This window comes from Solanum lycopersicum, chromosome 1 (genome assembly GCF_036512215.1).
Source record: "Solanum lycopersicum chromosome 1, SLM_r2.1".
NCBI lineage: Eukaryota > Viridiplantae > Streptophyta > Magnoliopsida > Solanales > Solanaceae > Solanum > Solanum lycopersicum.
Genome location: NC_090800.1, coordinates 71,070,114 through 71,078,941, shown reverse-complemented (window position 1 = coordinate 71,078,941; position 8,828 = coordinate 71,070,114). Strand labels below are relative to the sequence as shown.

The 8,828-nt window shown below is 36.0% G+C and overlaps 1 long non-coding RNA gene across 1 annotated transcript; it reads left to right on the top strand.

Annotated features, from left to right (window-relative positions):
* Positions 1–1,597: 1,597 nt before the first annotated feature.
* Positions 1,598–7,375, top strand: LOC138348963 (uncharacterized). The gene is made up of 2 exons (XR_011221466.1): positions 1,598–4,963; positions 5,941–7,375. It is a non-coding gene; the product is annotated as an uncharacterized lncRNA (long non-coding RNA).
* Positions 7,376–8,828: the final 1,453 nt, after the last annotated feature.

Below are 8,828 nucleotides of genomic sequence, written 5' to 3'. Positions count from 1 at the left end.
AAAGAAGGATAAAGAGTTTTTCGGTGATGAAACTCCATATCTTAGTGTAATCAAAACACTAATGCATCTTGCTAGCAATACTTGATCAAAGATCTATTTTGTAATAAATTTACTAGTAAGATTCAGTTCCTCCCCCACAAAAGGAAATTGAAATGGTGTTAATCACATGCTTGAATATCCTCGAAGGATCATAGAAATTGATTTATTCTATTTCGAGAATCCAAGTCAAAACTGATTCGTTATGAAGATGAAGAATATTTATCTGACCAACTTAAAGCGCGATCTCAAACACACTATTTATTTATATGTTGAGGCACACTAATATCTTGGCAATCAATGAATCAAACGTTTGTAACCCCCATGCAGAAATAATAGTTCTTTATGAAGCAAGTTGATAGTGTGTCTGATTGAGATCAATGACACACCATATTATGAAAATGTGTAGTATTTATTTGAAAAAGAATATACCAATCACAATGTACAAACATAGTAAACTGCAAAATGAAAGTGTCCAGAAGATGATTATTTCTATGAACAAGTTGAATGACAATTTACTTGCAACAACGAAGCCACAAATAGAGTGATTTCAAGAATGTATTCGGCTAAGCTCGAAGCCTCACCATATTCATGAAACTAGAAAATGATATATCAAGATGAGCTTAATCATGCAATTTCTTCGTAAATGTAACTTGATCACAAAGACGCTGTCAATATGTAAGAAGTTGGTATATATGATTGGATGATATCATCTCAAGAAATTAAGTGATGTTTTAATTAAGGGGAGTATAATATGCATTGCACTCTTTTTTTCTTGATCGAGATTTTGTCCCACTAATTTTCCTAGTAAGATTTTTAATAAGGCAACAAATAATGTGTATAAAAAAGTATGTGTATTATTATTCTTTCACTAGGATTTTTTTTCACTGAATTTTTCCTTATAAGGTTTTAGCGAGGCACATAATTTATGGATATTCAAGGGGGAGTGTTATAAATCCATAGCATTGTTTAGATTGTCCATTAGATTTATTCAAGAATTAAATAAATTCATGTATGGGTGCTTCCAAGGTGATAACAACTTTAAGGGATAATTTATGTATATGCTACTTTGGTGACCTTTGAGAGTGATATTTCAACACTATAAATAGGGATATCACTCACCATTTGGAATATAAACTTGAATAAGAAGAAAAATCATCCTCTTCATCTCCATATCTTGCCTTCTTCTCTTTATATATTATATTATGAGCTTGATTTTGTAACTATTTTATTTTATTTTTCTTGATTGTTGACACCCAATTTTGACCGACCTTTAACCATTTTAAGGATTATATTCGACTAAATACGTATTTTAAAGTTTTAATCAATTTTTTTCTCAAAATTATATATTTTAGTATCATTTACTTTATAGAATTATTGTAAATATTATTATATTTTTTAAAATTATTAATGAATTTCAAATGTTTTAAAATTTAAATGATTTTCAATTATACAAAAATATTTTAGAAATTATTTAAGTTCTAGCCTATTTTTTCTAATTTCTTTCAATTCTAACCACTCCAATTAAAATTTTATTACAATCATAGCCATCTCTTCCTTTAAATTCTAGCCAATTTTAATTGCAATTTTAGTCATTCCATATCTAACTCATCTAATTTCAAGACTTGATCTTTTGATCTCATCCGTCCATTTTAATTAATAAATCCTAGATCGAATCCTAACCCTTCATCTCTATCTAAACCGACGGTTGTGATTAAATCTCCCATTCTCTTTCTTCAACACCAAAAGAACCTAAAACCTAAATTTTTAATTCATTCTCTTCCTCCCCCTCTCCAAGCCGCCTCTCCTCTCTCTCTCTCTCTCTCTTCGCCCCCTCTTCCTCTCCAAGAAGCCGCCTCCCTTCTCCCTTCTCTCTCCCCCTCCTCCATTTTTCCGGCGAGGGAGACAGCCGGACGAGACACCAGCAGCCGCCGGAAGCAGCAGCTTCCAGGCGCACCTCTCTCTCCCGTCGTTCTCCCTCTCTTCTTCTCCCTCCCGTCGCTCCTCCTCCTCCCTCTCCTCCATTTTTTCCGGCAAGGAGACAGCCGGACAGAGGCCGCCGCAGCACCGCTGCTCTTCTCTCTCTTCTCCTCACCTTCTCTCTTCCTCCCCTCCATCTCACCAGCCCCCATCCCCCACCTTCTCTCTTCCTCCCCTCCATCTCACCAGCCGCCATCCCCTCCTTCTCTCCTCTTCTCCCTCTCGTTCTGCTCGTTCCCTTCCCCCTCTCCTTCCTCTTCTTTTCTTTTTGCAGGGTCAAACAGTCACAGGACAATCCGGCGACAGCCACCAGACGAGCAGCCCGGCGTCAACCACCAGCAGTAGCGGCTAGCAGCAGCCTAGCGAGACAACAATAGCTGCTCCGGCCAGCAACACAGGACGAACAACAGCTTTAACCAGTGGCGACAACAACGGCAATCAGCAATATCACATGAGGTGCTGGAGCTTTTGTTTGAGATGGATCTCGATAGATCTGTCTGGGTTAGTTTCTGTTTTAGTTTTTTTATTATTATTATTCATTTAGATGTTTAATGTCTGCATGTTTTTCAGAAATTTTTGTTATGAATATGAAAATATATTGTGATTTGCTTGATCTTATGGACTGTTCTTGTTGATTTTCTTTTGAAAATTTGCAAAGTACATGTGTTTTAGCCATGTTGAAAACAATATTGTGTGATAATCAGTTCCTGTAAGTCTGCTAAATGTGATTTGGGTATTGACATGCTAAATGCATATTGGTTTCACTTTGATTATTATTTGTCATGGTAAGTCTTGTAATTTTCAATAGTAGTTGCAGATTTCTTATATCTTTTAAAATATTATTGTCATTTTAATTGATTATTTTATTTTTATTTTTACCTTGATTGACTTCATATTCTTAGTTGTTATATTTTTAGAAAAGTGATATTTAATTAAGGTAAAAATGATTGTACTGATTTTACTCTCCACTAGTTAAGGAAAATAAGTCTAATTGATCTATTTTTCCTTATGAATAAACATACTGATTCCTTACTTGTTTGTATTATGGTAATAATTTATTTTAAAATTTTCTGATTTGGGCCTCATTTATAATAAGGAAAATAATTTATATTTTAATTGATCCCTTGAAATATTTATTTTCCTTATTTGTTTTCCCCTCTTTGCTATATAAATAAGACCCCCTCCCTTCATTATTTCACACACTCATTCACTCTCAACCAAAAATTCTCTCATCACTCTCCCTTCTCTCATTGCTCTCTTGCTACTTTAACAACACATTAAGAATCCGGTAAATATTCAAGTGTTCTTCTTCGCTATTTTGCTACTTTAAAAGTTGAATCAATTTGTTTTGCTTAACCGGTTAGTATTCTTAACATTTATACTATCTTCACATTCACATATTTGTGTAAGCTTTTGTCTGTTTTTTTTGTAGAATTCGTCATTGAATAATTGCATATTGTCTCACCTTGACTAATAAGTGTGATTACTTGTATAGTTATTTGATTACTTTGACAGGTTTCAAACTTGAAGTTCAAGTTGAAGATTAATTGAAGAAAGATTTATTTGTTTATTTGAATGTATATATATATATTTTATTTTTTTTGCCTATTTTATTTATTCGAATGTTGTAACAATTGTAACTCTAAAAGATCATATATATAAATTTATTTGGGGGGTCATCTAGGGGAGGGGGATTTATATGCTTACTTGTTCATTATAATTTTTTTTTTAGAAATCATGCCTAGGTTTGTCTTTAACCACCTAGATTTGATATTTGTAGGTGTTATAATCTAATCAATTTTCAATTTGCTTGACGCTTTCGTTAATAAGTCTTAAAAAATAATAACTAGATTCCATTAATTTTTTGAATGTTAAAATCAAATCCTAATAATCTAGTAGGTTGTTAGATGTTAAAAATTTAAATTTTCATTTGTCTTATCACGTAGAAACTATGCCTAAGTATTAAATTGTTCATATCATTTACAAAATCATGCATATATATGTTACTTTGTTTTTTTAACACCTAGAAATCATGTCTATAGGGTTGTAAATAAACTTTCAGCATATCCATAAAAAATAAAATTTGTTTGTGCATATTTGAGCCCTCCCCCTAAAATTAGTTAATATTATTTAACTAGTAATCCTATTTGTTTTCCGCATTCATGATGCAATTTTTTTTTTTAATAATACTAATTTAGAATCATTTCATGCATTTAACTTGGCTTAAAAAGTTATTATTCAATCTTCCTTTAAAATTTTGGATTGATTATGACATTGTTTATTTTTTTTGAAATAAATTATAAAGCACTATCTCCTAACATATCGTTAGTGGGAAAGTCAAAGAAACTACGAGGTCTAGTTCCAATTTTTAAACCCGACGCATCCTCGGAAGTACCACCTACCCTTGAATTTCAAAAGGAATTATGTGTATCTATATGTTTATGTGCCTATATGCAAACTAAATCTTTTAATCATTTTTTCAAAAAATAAACTCTTGTTTTTTTAAAACCGACCTCAAATCAAAATTGTTTCTACGGTGGAGGAGCGCGATCAACAATATCGTGGCATCATCCCTATAAAGAAACAAACATTTTTTTCAAAAAATAAAAATTCATATTCAAAACTTGCTCAATTTTCAAAACTTTACTTTCGCATATGTTAATTGCTTAATATTTACAAACTTTGTTTATAACTTAGTTTCATATGCTTAAATAAAAAATTAAAAATTTGATTGTTTATTTATTGCTATAACCTAGCCTTGCATGCTTAAATTAATGAAAAAAATAGTATTAAATGTTTTGTATTTGTTATCACTAAGCAAGATTAAATAAACTATTAAATGAAGTGACTTTTGTTTGCTAATTGTAATCCCTACATAGATTGCATGAGATACGGCCGGGACCCACACTTGTGGACCTCGAAGGATGCCTAACACCTTCCCCTCGAGGTAATTTGAACCCTTACCCTAATTCTCTGGCTCTTTGACCTTATTTAGACTTAGTTAGGTTAGATAGGTGCCCTAACGCGCCTTAATTCGTTAGGTGGCGACTCCAAACTCAAAATCCCAAAAGAGTTGTTAGGTCGTGCACAAAACCCGTTTTCTGCGAAAATGGGGCGCGACAGAATGGCGACTCCGCTGGGGATATTAGGTTCTTACCATTACGTGTTAATTGCTTATTTATGTGGGGTTTATTTCATTTTTGGTCATTTCACTATTTGTTAGGTGCTTACCATGTTTCCTTATTTATTGTCTTCTCTCCATGTTCCACTCTTTCCCTTTTCCTTAATTGTTTATTATCATGTTTCACCTCTTCCCTTTCCCCTTATTTGCTTACATGTTTAGTCTCGTATTCTCCTGCTTTATTTGTGTAGTTTTCATATCTTTATATGTTTAATTTCCTTTATTCATGCTTATTTATTTATTTATTGTTTATAAGTTGCCTATATGTTACCGCTTTCCAATTTGAATGCTAAATGTTTATTGCTTTGATAATTGGCATCCCGCTCATACTTCCCCCAATTGGGACCCTCTTCCTTTTTTTTATTTTGTTCTCGTGATGTTGTGCCTTTGCACCTCTCACAACTACTCCATCTTATTCAAATACCCATTATAGAGAGTCGGCATATGCGTGGACGTAGTGGATAGTTTTACTACCGCGAAGCCACGAGCCTCTCGCATAGAATCTCTTTCAAGTCCGTGTCAAGCCACTCTTAGAAGTCCTGGTTAAGTCATACATGCTGCATAAGCCCTAAGTGATTTGACCCTTGGCGTCAATCCATATAATTAGTAGCCAGCCTCTCGTCTAAAGGGCCCCAACACCCTTAGACAAATTGCATATTTATGTGTCAACGTGATCATAATAATTAAATCAAGTCAACATTGCCAAAATGGAGTTTAGAAGTTGTTTGTTACTTTGTTTGCAGAGTCATGGCTCACCCTCACTTTCCCAACACGCAAATTGTGGTCAAAGTTAATCCCATTTTGAAGACTTGGTGGAAGGATATTTAAAAAAATTGAGAGTTAGAAGCAAATGAATTGTTAGGCGGCCTCACTGATTTGATCTCCGTAGAGTCAGATCGTCACTTAATCAAGGCATTGTTGAAATTTTGGGACACTGAGAGGTTAGTCTTCAAATTCAAGGATTTCGAGTTAACCCCAATAATCGAAGAAGTTGGAGGATTCATGGGTCTCGCATACAAAGAGTTGGAAATGATTGTTCCACACAAGCCAAGTCCAAGATCTTTTCTGAAGCAAATGGGCATGTGTCATAATCCAAATCTACTTTGTCTGAAAGAAGGTTGAATTTCTTTAGAGTTCTTATATTCACGCTTTGGGGATGAGGAAGGTCATCAAAACTTTCATAGAGAATTTGCTTGCTCTTCTGCAAAATGGGAAAGGTATCGTCTTAATGCATTCGCCGTCGCCCTATTAGGCTCATTGGTTTTTCCTAGAGAAGGAGGAAAGATCCACACCGGCTTGTGTTATGTGGTTCGTATGTTGGCTCGAGGTGGGAAGACCTTGGTCCCCATGATACTTGCAGAAATTCTAAGAGCTTTGACTGCATGCACCAAAGGCAAAAGATACTTTGAGGGGTGCAACTTTCTGCTGCAACTTTGGGCCGTCGAACATTTCTACCAAAGAGCTAATAAAGTAGACATTGTTAGAGGGACTATGGGGAACAAAATTATCAACCATCCCCTAAGAATGAAACATTTTATCTCCCCTATGGGAACGGAGGACTGGTTCACATACCTAAAGGAGCGCTCAGCCGTTGAAATCCAATGGAAGTATTATTGGTTGAAGCCACGACGTGCCATCATAAGAGGAAATGAACTTTACTTCATTGAGCTTATCGGTTTGAATGGTGTGCAACCATACGCACCACTTCGAGTCCTTCGACAATTCGAACAGATCCAAATGATACCTCTGCGATCCCACATGAGCCACTATGGATATGATTTTGGGTCAGAATTACCGCAAGTGAACATTATACTGTGAAGATGGAAGAATGTGATAACTATCGATGTTCAAGAGCACCGACCCTTCTGCACACCTGAATATTATGTATGGCTTTTAGAAGATGCAGAGCATAGAGATTTGAGCGAATGAGGTCTTCCTGGTTTTGGCAATGAAAAAGAGAGAAGGTGGGCTCGCAACCTCCTCAACACTAATTATGACGTTACCCCAGAAATGAAGAAGCAGATTGTGCCTAACATTGGAGAGCAACATGATTAAAGTTTTTTTTTATTATTTATTTCTCTTTATTCCCCATGTGTTATCCCTAGCCCTTTAGTTATCTCTAGATTGATGTAATAAATAGAAATTATTTCAATAATTGAAAGTCGTTTTATTGTCTAACTCTAAATTCCAAATTGACAAATAAGGCTTGAATTAATTATTATGCATCACATATGTGTCGCTTAGGCCTACCTCTGGCTCAACGAGGTTCTGTGCATTTAGGGCGTTTATCTCAAAATAACGTGTTGATATTGTGATATTATCTTAACCCCCTAACTCTTTTCTTTTGATTCTATTGTTTTCCCATTTCCCAAGGTTGATCTGTCCTTCATCCTGGCACATACACGATCAAAAGGGACCCCCCCTTCTCCTTCTTCTCAAAGAGCAAGCTCCAAAGACAAAGGTAAAATGGTTGACGACAACAACACCACTGAAAGGGTAGAAGCTTCTCAGGGAGGACAACTTCAAAATGATCTTGTCCTAAGACTTGAGCGCAAGATTTCGCAATTGGAAGAAGAGGTAGCTCACATGCGTGATTTGGCCAAGTTGTCTATCTCTCTTGGAACTCAATTTGGAGAAAACATAGACAATCCTCCTAACCAAACAGCCACGCCAAACAATCCTCCAATCCATATATCCCCACCTGAACCCACTCGTCCAAATACCTTTCCACCACCCCACGCCCAAAATACCCAAGTTCCATTTCACCACTATTACCAACATACCAAACCAACCTTCCCAGAGACAACCCCAAACGCAAATATCCCATATACTTTTGGGAACAACAATCCCAATCCCATATACGTTGAAACTGCCCTCTGACCCATGACCTCCATGAATCAGAGCCCCATCAGAAAGATCTCCTAATAAAAACCCTGACTGAGAGATTAGACAACTTGACCAACAAGGTACAACACGTCGAAGGAAACAAGAAGTTGGGAGGATTGAGCTGTGAGGATCTGTGCATGCATCCTGATGTAGAACTGCCCGAGGGTTACAAGCTCCCAAAATTTGAGACGTTCAATGGCATTGGGAATCCTAAAGCCCACCTACGAATGTATTGTGACAAACTTGTAGGGGTAGGGAGAGATGAGAGGATACTCATGAAGTTGTTCATGAGGAGTCTTACTGGGGAGGCCCTATCATGGTACATTGAGCAAGACTCGCGGAAATGGATAAAATGGGTTGATATGGCAACTAACTTCATGAATAGGTTTGGTTTTAATTTTGAAAACGCACCTGATTGATTTTACATTCAAAATCTGAAGAAGAAACCAACTGAATCCTTCAGAGAATATGCCATAAGATGGAGGTCTGAGGCGGCTAGGGCCAGAGCCCCTATGGAAGAATCTAAAATGAAAGACTATTTCATCCGTGCCCAAGAACCACAATACTATGACCGAATGATGCTGGTGGCTGAAAAGAGTTTCGCTGAAATCATCAAACTAGGCGAAAGAATTGAAGAAGGCATAAAGAATGGGACTATCATCAACTTGGAGGCTTTACAAGCAACCAACAAGGCTCTGCATCTGGTGGAATGACAGAGAGTCGAAAGAAAACAGGTTCTGTAATG